General features: G+C 45.5%; 1 protein-coding gene across 12 annotated transcripts in view; it reads right to left on the reverse strand.

Moving 5' to 3' along the window:
* The window catches only part of TCF4 (transcription factor 4), a 385990-nt gene extending 383795 nt beyond the window's left edge, over positions 1–2195 (reverse strand). For 3 of the 12 annotated variants that reach the window (XM_055417410.2, XM_055417421.2, XM_055417404.2), the window contains exon 1: positions 1693–2195. The gene's annotated coding sequence lies outside the window, so the exon portion shown is untranslated. Of the gene's footprint in view, positions 1–405; positions 693–1692 lie in introns of those variants that run through there. The other 9 variants (XM_055417405.2, XM_055417407.2, XM_055417403.2 and 6 more) reach the window with 5 other exon arrangements.
* Positions 2196–11968: the final 9773 nt, after the last annotated feature.

Raw genomic sequence — 11968 nt, forward strand, 5'->3', positions numbered from 1 at the left:
AAGAAATTAAAGATGAGCGTCTCCGGAGTGGAAACACGTCCACAGGGGGAGGGGTGACAGGGTCGGCGAAAGGAGCGGGGGGCGGGGGGAGGCCCCGCCGCGCAGGGTCGGGGCTGGTGATTGTCCAGCGCCCTAATTTGTGAAAGAAAGGGCTGTGAAAATTAAAGTCAGGCCCCTGGCGAAGTCGGCGGTCCCCCCGAGCGGCGGCGCCGGGGAGGAGGGCGTGGGGGGCCCGGGCGGGGAGGAGCGGGGCGCGCGGGGCCGCGGGGAGGGACGAGCGCGGGAGGGGAAGGGGTGTCTCCAGCGGGAGCGCCGCGGAGCCGCGCGCGGGGCCGCCGACCGAGCCCCCCGCGCCGCCCGGCGCCCCGGCCCCGCGAGCCCGCCGCGCGGGGCGCCGCTACCTACCGCCCGCGCGCGAGAAGGGGCTCCCGGTGCACCGCCGGCGCCCAGGCGGCGTTCATGTCGCCCCGCCGCCGCCGCCGCCGCCCGCGCCCGCTCGGTCCCCGCCGCCGCCGCCGCCGCCGCTCCGCAGACAGACAGCCAAGATCCCTGACTCTTAACACCAACTCTCCTCTCCGGGGAGGGGAGGGGACGGGCGCAGGGGGAGGGGGAGACACGCCGAGGCGCGCGGAATTGCAAGTTCAGCAAAGAAACGGGTGGGGGGCGGCTCGGCGGGGCGACGCGGCGCGCGCGGGCCGGGCTGGCTGGATGCGGACCCCCGCCCGCCGCCGCCACCCCACCCCCGGGAAAGAAAAGGAAAAGATCAGCCCCACACCTCCCCCGCCTCGCCAAAAAAAAAAAAATACAAGCGAAATTGCACCGAGCACCTCATTTTCCCTGAGATCGTCAGTTACAATCTGAAGCCTGCACCCTTCAGGGTTGTTATTTTTTTTTTTTTTTGCCCGTTTCATCCAGCCGAGGCACACTTTGAAACGGATTCCACTTTACGTCCCCTCACTTCTTTCTTTCTCTGACTCTCCCGTTCCCTCTCACTCACACATCCACACACGGTAAAGCAAGTTTATACTAGGCTGCAAATACACGTGATGCAAAAAGACTTTGCCAAGAGGAACAATATATATTTTTTTTCCTTTTCCAGATACAAACCAAGCGACATTTTACTGGGGAGATTTTCCTATCGGTAGTTCTGAGTTGGGGGGGGTGGGGGGGAGGCGAAACCTAAATTACATACTTTTTTTTTTACCCGTCCCTTTTAAGTCACAGAATAGTATAGCTGTGAACTTTGCCAAAAAAAAAAGCAATTTTTGAGGGTAGATGTTGTTTTATTTTACACTTGAGTTCCTAGGCACGCTAAGTCCCCGTTCGCCAGCACGATAAGTTTTACATTCAACATTGACCATTACAGGCCCTGCATGCTCTTAAAACATACTTTTTCACATCACTTTTTAGGATAAAAATTAAGCTGCATAATTCTACCGTTTCGTAATAACAAGCGTGCTTCAGCCAGTATATGCAACAGACGCTATTTTAACGTGTGCTAAAATACACATTCTATAAACCCTGTTATGGCTAGATGTGCGAGTACATACACAAAACGCATGCACACACTTTTTCCCATTGGCAGTTATTTAATAGGTTGTTCCTTTTGTTTTAATAAAACACTGGGATCGACATTTTAAAAATTAAATTCAATTACAAACAGTTTACTCTGACAGCAAATTGTAACGTTACCTTAAGTGGCCACAAATATGCTCACAATATTCCAAGGAAAGTGACTTTAAAAAGAGACAAAAATCTTCTGCAAGTACTGAGTATCTCACATGTGTATCCCCCAAAAAAGTATTTTAACTGGTACTCAGTTCTGTTCCAGGGATATCCACAGAATACAAGATTATGCACCTGGCTCTGGTTTTTGCATTTTCCACCATAAAACTGCAACAAAACTCCCTCCCCCCAAAAAGAAATCATTAAAAAAAAAAATCCAACAACTTTTCTTATTGTTTATAAAAAAATATCAACACAGGATAGTGATAATTTTTCCTCAGACAAATCTTGTTGGTGGCTTTTTTTTTTTCTTCTCCTCTCATAAAGTCTTAAACTTGTTCCAAGTTTAGAGGTGTCTCATCCTCCTCCTCCTGATCCTCACCATTGACTCCCCCGTGGAGTCACATTGGTAATAATAGGTTTCCCTGAAAGATACATTGTAATCCATCCACATCCGGGCACTGCGGGCTTATAAAGAGAAGGCGCTGCGGCCGCCGCGGCTCCTCCAGACAATGACTGGGGAGGGGCGGGGCGGGAGCGCGCGACCATAGAGTGGTAAACAGAGCGCCTAGAGAGGCGGCCAAGATGGCGGCGCGCGCGGGCCACGCCTCCTCCGGCAGGGCGGCGGAGCGCGGGCGGCGGAGCGCGGGCGGGCGGACCGCGAGGGTGCCCGAGGCCCGGGCCTCCCGCGGGCGCGGTGCTCCTGCGCGCTGCTACCTGGTCCTAGCTCTTGCCCTGCTCTGATGTTTGACCCCAAAGCCTGGCTTCTAGAGAAATGAAGGAATGAAACTCCGTAGACTTGCTTCAAGAAGTCGGATCCCCTGCGGGCGACTTGGGGGAGGGAGGCCGGGAGAGGCCACGGCGGCCTCCTCGACGGAGAGCCGGAGTCTGGTCCTCCCGCGGCGTGGAGCCGGGCCTCTCCGCGAGGCTGGGCTGGCGTGCAGAGAGGCAGATGAGCCAGGATGCAGCTCGCTGGCCTTGGGGAGGGACGTGGGTCCTCGCCTGCCCCACCGCTCTCCCACCTTTTTCTAGGCTCCTGGCAAAGAAAACTCTACATCCAGGAAGCCTCCGCTTGCAGAAGACGGTCGTCTTATATCCTTGTAGACTTCGATCGATTTTCTGGCCGTGGCCTGTGCTCGTGGGATTTTAGCTGCCCAACCAGGGACTGAACCTGCACCAGCGTCAGTGACAACATACGTCCTAACTGTTGGACCTCTAGGCAAGGCCCAGTTTTACTCAGTGACCCACTACTAACTCAGTGGACGAGTTCTGGTGGAGAAAGTCTTCTAGCCAGTTTTCTGGTCTCTGAAATGCAAATAGCAAATGCCTGCTTTATGAATTTAATAAGAATTAAAGGGATAAAGATAAAGACGGAGATGCCCGGAAAGAAATCTTCTCTTTCCATCTCTAATTCTTCACTAAGCCAACTGATATCTCTAATCTAGCCCATGGGATTTTAAATGGAGATTTCTGTACTCCAGAAGAGTAGCATTTAGCCCTCCCACCGAAGAAAGGCAAGTAATAATCATTATAGGTTAACACTTACGTTGTGAGTTTACTATGTGCCAAACGCTGTCCTAACAATTTCTCAAATATTGGAGAATGACTAGAGTTTGTGTTACTTCTGGACCCAGAGCCGCTGAGTAAATGGTACAAACTTGCCTCAATTACACAGCTTTATTAAGTGATAGAACCACCTTTGATGGCAAGCAGTCTACAGTCAGAGTTCACGTCCAACCACCTTCCCATACCTGGAATGTCCTAATCTCCATCTTCTGATGCGATTTTGTGGCAATGACCATGCTCTTGTTTACATATGAGTTTTTAGAGAACAAGAACTAGAGCATTTATAGATTGTTTCCTGTCTCTTCACACACTGCGGATTCCTGTCTTCTATACCCATCCCATGTCCTCATCACAAGCAGTATCTCTCATTCTCAGAATAAGCGTCTACCTTCTCAACTGAGATGATGTAATGAAAAGATCAAAAATGTTTAAGAGAAGTATTTTACTGGCTGTGCCTGTAATCAATAAGGCTTGATGTCAGTGTCTTTTGCTGTAAAATGCAGAGACCAGATTAGATAATCCCATAAGATTCCTTCTAGTTTCCAGATTTTAAGACTCCCCCTTCCCCCAAATTTCAAGAGGAATAAATGATGTGTCCAGAAATCAATGATAAGATCAGATCTAGGACCTGAACGCACCTAGTTGCTGGCTAGTGGTTTTGTGTGTGTGTGTGTTTTTAACTGTACCCTGCAGAAAACGGTGCAATTACCCTTCTGATTTTTGCACTTTCACTCCTAGCTTCTAGACGTCTTTGAATATGTCATGTTGACATCATCTCTGGGAAGTACCTAACTCACCTACTGGGGTATTGAGAAAATTAATTTAAAGTGTACATGAAAAAAGCAATCAGATAATAATCTATGGCCTCTAAGCCAGAACCATGAAAAAAAAAAATAGGTATACTTAGGAAGATTGGAGGCACTTTAGAAAACTCAGTAGAATCGTGTGAAACAGATTAAAAGGGAAGTGCAGGAGACATGTTTTTGGATGCCTGCTCTATGATCTACAGAATTCCTTCCCTAGGAACCTGTTCATAAGTCCTGATAAAGAGGTAGAATTTGATGAAGGTGTCATATAACTCGTTCTGACTCACCCTCAACAGCTCCCAGTGATTGGACCATAGGAACTAAACAAAGAGATTGACAGGGGTCTGTAGTGAGTGATGGATCTGACAAGTTGGAGTCAGCTGGCCAGAGCTGGTGTCAGGAAGCCAAGACATGTGAGAACTGTGGTTATGGGGAAGAACCATGAGTAAGCAGAGGAAACTGTTCTTCAAATAAGAAGGAAAGGGCTCGGAAGTGTTGAGGAAATCAGACAGTTTAGTTGTAGGAAGAATCGTCTGGACATCTTTTCTCAATTATTTGAGAACTACCTTGCCTCCTGTTCCTGAGAAAGCTGATTTGTGCAGTGCTCAGCTTTCCTAAGTGAGCCAACCTGAATACTTTTCTGATCCTTACAGCTAAAGAGTTCAACTAGAATTAAAAAAAAAAAAGCTTTGGCGATCTGAGTCATTGTACCACACATAGTCAGGACAGTATATCCAATTGTCATTCCGTTTCTCATGTGTTATGTGTCTGTGTGTGTGTGTTCAGTCGCTAAGTCTTGTCCAACCTCAGGGACTACAGCACTCCAGGCTTCCCTGCCCTTCACTGTCTCTTAGAATTTGTTCAGATTCATGTCCCTTGCGTCGGTGATACCATCCAACCACGCTCTTCTCCTTTTGCCTTCAGTCTTTCCCCTTCTTGGGTCACAGCCTTGTCATGGCGAAGGGGCTTGCATAACTCGATGAAGCTATGAGCCATGCCATACAGGGCCACCCAGGAAGGACGTGTCATAGTGGAGAGTTCCAAAATGTGGTCCACTGGAGGAGGGAATGGCAAACCACTCCAGTTATTCCTGCCTGTAGAACCCCATGAACATGAACAGTGTTGACCTTAGGCAAGTTTCACACCCTGTCAGACGTAAAAAAAAATTATCTTGTCCTCAATACATTACATGACTGTTTAAAATCAAATGTGGTGGTGGAGATAAAAGTGATCTGCAAATGACAAATTCCAGTGGAGTGTGAGATATGATTATTGTATAAACTGAGTTGATGCCTGAAGATAACGCTTCTTTCATAGGAGCGTGGAAGGCTTGGCAAGTATTGAAACCCAGTGAATCATAGAAAAGAATAGTCATTGAAGGGTGCTTGGACCCAGCCCTTCATTTTAGTGGAAGACGTCAAGGCTCAAGTAGGATGGCTCGTCCAAGGTCACATTGCTAATGAGTTACAGAACCAGAAGTAGCCCTCTGGGAACTGAGTGCCAGTCCAGAATGCCATACCATTCTCCTTCAATTTCATCCAGTGTGCTTCTTAGTCTTATCCATGTTAAAATTAAGTAGGAAAAAAAACCACAAACAAAAAATTTGGATCTCTGATGATCTAATGAAATTTATCTCAAAATTCAGCAAATAATTCTTGAGTGTCTGCCTTATGTCAGCAGCTAGTCTTTCAGGACCTGAGGCAAAAACAGAGGCAAAGAAATGAGAATGTTATAAATGTCAAGGGCAGCCCTGATTGAATGGCGAAGTCACGGTGAGCGAGACACAGCCGCGGCAGACGTGGGGTGAAGGAGAGCTGTTCCAGCATATTTTTAGGTTGATGTGTCAGAAGGGCACATCCATCCAGGACCCCAAACTGCAGCCCCAAACATACTGCAAGGCTGAATCAGAAAAGCAGCTGTCAGGACAGAAGGGGAGGGAGCCGGTCAACATGGCTGAAAGCAGTCCAGAGCCCCGTAGTACACACAGTCCCACATACCCCAGGGCCTTTGCGCCTGCTCGTCCCATGATTCCTTCCCTTGGCTGTTCACACGCTGACTCCTTGTCTCCTTCGAGTCTCCCTTTAAACCTTACCTTCTCATGGAGCCATTCCTAGTCATTCTGTCTAAAGTAAGTACCCCATTTTATTAGTCTCTGACATGAAATCAGTTTGATGTCCTTAATGGAAACTTTCCCAATTGGGATCCTTTTGTTTGTATTTTCCAGTATTCTTGCCTGGAAAATCCCATGGACAGAGGAGTCTCGCAGGCTATAGTCCATGGGGTCGCAAAGAGTCAGACACGACCGAGGGACTTCACTTCATATATATATGTATACATATATATATATATGTACGTATGTATGTGTGAAAGTGAAAGTCCCTCGGTCGTGTCTGACTCTTTGTGACCCCACGGACTATACAGTCCATGGTATTCTCCAGGCTGTTCTCTCCTCCAGGGGATCTTCCCAATCCAGGGATGGAACCCAGGTGTCGTGCATTGCAGGGGAATTCTTTACCAGCTAAACCACCAGGGAAGCCCAAGAATACTGGAGTGGGTAGCCTATCCCTTCTCCAGGGAATCTTCCTGACCCAGGAATCGAACTGGGGTCTCCTGCATTGCAGGCAGATTCTTTACCAGCTGAGCTACGTGGGAAGTGTGTGTATGTGTGTGTGTGTGTGTGTGTGTGTTTTAACTTGATTTCACTGCTGATAAATGTTGCTGGTAAATATTCAGTTTGATGTGCAACAGACCACTGATCCCTTGTCATCTAAATCCTAGACCCTAAAGATAGCCAGGATAATTGCCTCAATTTGCGAACCTTGAGACAGCCTCTTCATTGTTACAAATACAATAAAAGGTGCCAGTGTTGTAGTTGTTGTATCACTTAACTATGTAACATTTTAGGGAGGAGGAAATCCAGGCTTGGAGGCACAGCAAATTTCCTGAGGTCACCCAGCTGTTATTTGGCAGAGCCGAGACTCAAACACAGGTAGACATGCTCCAGCTGACCGCTCAGTGAGACGTGCCATGGCTGTAGTTCTCAGCCAACTGCATGAGGACAAGATCTGCTTAGGTTGAACTTTTTTTCAATTTTATTTTTATCTGTGCTGGGTCTTCATTGCCGCATGCAGGCTTCCTCTAGTTGCAGCGAGTAGGGGCTATTCTCTACTTGCAGTGGCTTCTCTTATTGCAGAGCACAAGAGGGTAATTGCCTAGCTCTAGAGCTCAAAGGCTCCAGCTTTGCAGGCTCAATAGATGTGGCACACACACTTAGCCCTGCAGTGTGTGGGATCTTCCTGGACCAGGGATTGAGGAAGATGCCCGTGTGCCCGGCATTGGAAGACAGATGCTTCAGTTGAACTTTTAAACTTGCAGCACAACACAGGGAAGGTGAGCCCTCCAGGATACACACAAAATGTGTCCTACAGATCTTCATTTCTTCTCTGAAGCTCTATTCCTGCCCTATTCTCCTAATATGCAAGTTCCTCAGACAATGCCATGCGCTTATAATAGAACACACATACTGTAACAGAGAAAATGGTTTTGTGACTAGGAGGAAACCTTCTAGAAGGCTAGTAGTAAATCTGAGTCTTCTTTAAATCACCAAAACTCTGTGAACACTAAAATCGAAAGGTTGTCAGTTTTATTTTTTCCCTTACCCTCCTCCAAACCCCCAAAACATCTAAAAGTAGGTGAAATAAAATTCTGCTTTCCTAGAATTATTATTTAATCTGTTGTCTTTTGGGTGTACCTAGTACAACTATTTGTGCATAGATCCCACTGTTGTGACGTTTTTGATTTATTATGTTCTGTGTTTCAGTACGTGTTCCCTTTATAAAGGTGAAGAGTAGTTCTTTGTACGTTAGTGACTGAGCACACAACTTGGCAAGTGGCTGATCCTTTATGGAACTGAATGATTCTTTCAAAAGTGTCCTAGAAAATCAAGCAACTTTGGAAATAAAGTTGTATGACAACAAATTAAAATAATACACTTTCCTTATTGGAGCCAGGCACATAACACAGCAGAATTTGTATTTTACCCATTTTAGCTATTTGGAGGGAGGGTTGGAGAAGGAAAGGTTTTTAAAAAAACCATTTTCATTCTTGGTGTTCATGGAGTTTTGTTAAAGAGGACGCAAAATACTTAGGGCCAGCTTTCTGGAAGATGTCTTTCTAATCATAAAACTGTTTTCTCTGTCATAGTTAGAGTGTTCTGTTTTAAGGATTTTGTCATTTTTGAGAGACTTAACACATTGGGATAATGGGGCAGGGATAGAGTCCCAGAGGATAAATGAAGTTATTGCAGAGAGTATTTTGTCTCTTCTCTGGTGGTCTTATTCTCTATGTGTGCGTGTTCAGTCACTTAGTCATGTGTGATTCTTGTGACCCTATGAACTGCAGCCTACCAGGCACCTCTGTTCATGGGATTTTCCAGGCAAGAACATTGGAGTAGGTTACCATTTCTTCCTCCAAGGGATCTTCCTGACCCAGGGATCAACCCAGCATCTCCAGCATCTGCTGCATTGGCTGGCAGGTTCTTTGCCACTGAGCCACCTGGGAAGCCCTTCTCTGTACTTCAAGATTAAAAGTCCAGTATGTGCAAACTTTCCCTGCCATCGGTTGTGATATAAAGCAGTGCACATGTCATTGAGCTATAAACAGAAGAAGGTTCTACTTGTGTTTAAGTCTCAGCTTTGCCATATAGTAGCCATGTGATCCCAGGAAATTTGCTGGATCTGAAGTTTCAGTTTCTTGTGTCTGAAGTTTCAGTTTCTTCATCCACAAAATGGGTATAGCAGTCTATCACAAAATTATCATAACAGATTAAATATAACTTTGTTAATGAAAACACTCACCATAGTGCTCATCCAATGATTGTAACCAAGCATTATAATATAATCCAATGATTATAACATGGAGTATTCCTTCAGGTCACCTTTTTCAAATTGCAAGTCTCAACTCCTTAAGGGCATGAAATTGACTTAGTGGTTTGTGATCAACTTTTTATTTGTTTGTTTGAAGTGAAATAGAATATCAGAAAATAGTGATATACATTGCATGAACTAAAAGTAAGTGTTGTTGGAGGTTTTGGTTAGCAGAAAGGAAGGATTAGGGGAAGGGATAGTTAGGGAGTCTGGGATCAACATGTATGCCCTGCTACATTTATAATAGATAACTACTGTTGGTTATAACACAAGGACCTCTACTCAATGTTATGTGGCAGAGTGATGGGAGGGGAGTTTGGGAAGAATGGACACATGAATATGTGGGGCTGGGTCCCTTTGCTGTCCACCTGAAACTATCACAACACTGTTAATCAGCCATCCTCCAATATAAAGTATATATATTGGAGCTGTACTCCAACAGAGAGGTTAAAAAAGGAGTGTTGTTTCACAAGAATCTGTTTCAGAGGCACATACACAGTATAGTGTGTCTGTGCTACGTTACCAGAAAAAATGGTTGGTTAAAAGAACTGCTTGCATAGATAGGCTTCAATTCCTAGCAAAGGTATTCATGATGCAGAAAAGAAAGCTAATCACCCTCTCCCAGGATGGCTCAGGCGGTAAAGAATCTGCCTGCAATGCAAAAGATGTGAGTTCAATCCCTAGCTCAGTAGGATCCCCTTGAAGAAGGAATGGCTACCCACTCGAGTATTCTTGCCTGGAGCATCCCACAGACGGACGAGCCTGTTGGGCCCCAGTCTATGAGGTTGCAAAGAGTTGGACACAGCTGAGTGACCAACACTTGGAACTGAGGTGAAGCCAACCAGCTCCCAAGGCTTATTATATGTGGGGTGAGGCGCAGGGGAGACGGGTGTTGGATATACAACCACAGGGTTTCCTAAGCTTTCTGGACATCTGTGCTGCTGAACTTACTGGGTCTCGGTCTTTTCTCTCTCTTGAACTGACCTCCTTCATGCAGTTCAATTCTGCCAGCTCAGTTCTTATTGCTCCTTTGAAGTCTGCTCTGACTTTCTGGTTTTTCCCTAACACGTCTTCCTCTGAACTCGTTTACTAAAATGTTCACTACTACATACGTACAGAAAAAAAAAAAAAATCTACAGCTTGATAAATAGTTACACAGAGATATACGAGTGTGTGTGTGTGTGTGTGTGTGTGTGTGCGCGCGCGCGCGCGTGTGAGTTGCTCAGTCGTGTCTGACCGTTTGCAACCCATGGACTGTAGCCCACCAGGCTCCTCTGTCCATGAGACTCGTCAGGCAAGAATACTGGAGAGGGTTGCCATTTCCTTCTCCAGGGGATCTTCCCAACCCAGGGATCGAACCCTCGTCTCCTGTCTCCTGCATTGCAGGCAGATTCTTTACCCGCTTTGCCGTAACTACCCCCCAAATTAAGATACAGAACCTCTCTAGCAATCCAGAAGTTACCTCCTTCCTCCTCAAAGTCATACACTCTTTGACTTACTCCCACCAGAGATGAGTTTTGCCTATTTTTGACCTTGGAGTCATTCAGCAGTTATTCATGTGCATCTGGCACCTTTCACTTACCACTACATCTGTAAAATTCACCCATATGGTTGCACATAGGAGCAGGATAATCTTTTATATTGCTGTATCATATTCCAGTGTAAGAACTTACAGCCATTTATTCATTCAATCTCCTATCCCCCAGAAAACTTTGGTTTTCACAATATTGTCTGATGTGAAGGAAGCTGCTTTTGAAATTCTATACATGTCTTTTGGTGTGTGTATTTCTTATTTTGGGTGTACTTATTTCTCTTGGGTATGTACCTAAGATATAACTAGACCAGCTAGAATTGCTAGGCCATAGGTTATCACATTTTAGTTTTGGTGGATGCTGCCAGTTTTCCAAAGAGGTTTGACCAATATGTACTTGTACCCACAACAAGTGAGATGAATTCATTTACTTTTTAGTTTAAATGACTGTCATTTTATATTTATATATTGGTGTTTCCCCACCAATGAGACTCTAAACCCTTCAAGGGCAGAGACTGTCTTAGACTTCTTCGGTTTTCCAATGCTTAATTAACATTGCTTTCTCTACAGACATAGAGACTTTGTCAGTTTTCAACAAGCGTCTTAACTATGACTTTTTAAATTTTGTATTTATTGTTGAGTCATTAAGAATCGTAACAGTAATAATGTGTTCTGCAGCCCCAGTTTTGGGGATATAGCCAAAAGAATTGATAACAGGTTCTCAAAGAGATACTTGCACACCTTTGTTCACTGCAGCATGAGTCAGAGGAGTCTAGAGGTGGGAGCAGTCTGCACACGTGTTACACGCGCTGTGGAGTGTGAGCCAGCCCTAAAACAGGAAGTCCTGTTGTCTGCGACAGCATGGATGAGCCCTGAGGACCTCATGCTAAGTGAAATAAGCCATCCCAAAGACGAATACTGCATGGTTCCACTTCCATGAGGCACCCTAAGTAATCAAGTACATTGAAGCAGAAAGTAAACGGTGATTCTCAGGGGCTGTGGGGCGAGGAAAAGGCAAATCCTTGGTCAGTGGGTAGAGAATTTCAGTTTTGCGAGATGACAGATTCTAAGATCTGTTGTGGCACAATGTGTATACAGTGAACGCTAATGTGCACTAAAAATAGGGAAGCCGGTAAACTTGGTGTGCTTTTTTTGCCACCACACAGAAACGTGTTTTCTTTGTAATTTTGGAAATTCAAAAGTTAAAAATTCATACACTACACCACATATGCATAATCAGAACAAGTCAAACAATGTTGCCTTTCTTTCAAGTTCAGTTTTGGAGATCTAAACTTTACTGCTTTGATGCTTCAATCTATTTTCAGTCACTGACAAATTCTATCATAGGCTATTTAAGCCATCTAACGATTGCATTTAGGTTATAGTGCCCGACTGATAGAATTTGATACAGATCA

This window comes from Moschus berezovskii, chromosome 28, assembly GCF_049115385.1.
Source record: "Moschus berezovskii isolate FMDL1 chromosome 28, NW_MosBer_1.0, whole genome shotgun sequence".
Taxonomy (NCBI): Eukaryota; Metazoa; Chordata; class Mammalia; order Artiodactyla; family Moschidae; genus Moschus; species Moschus berezovskii.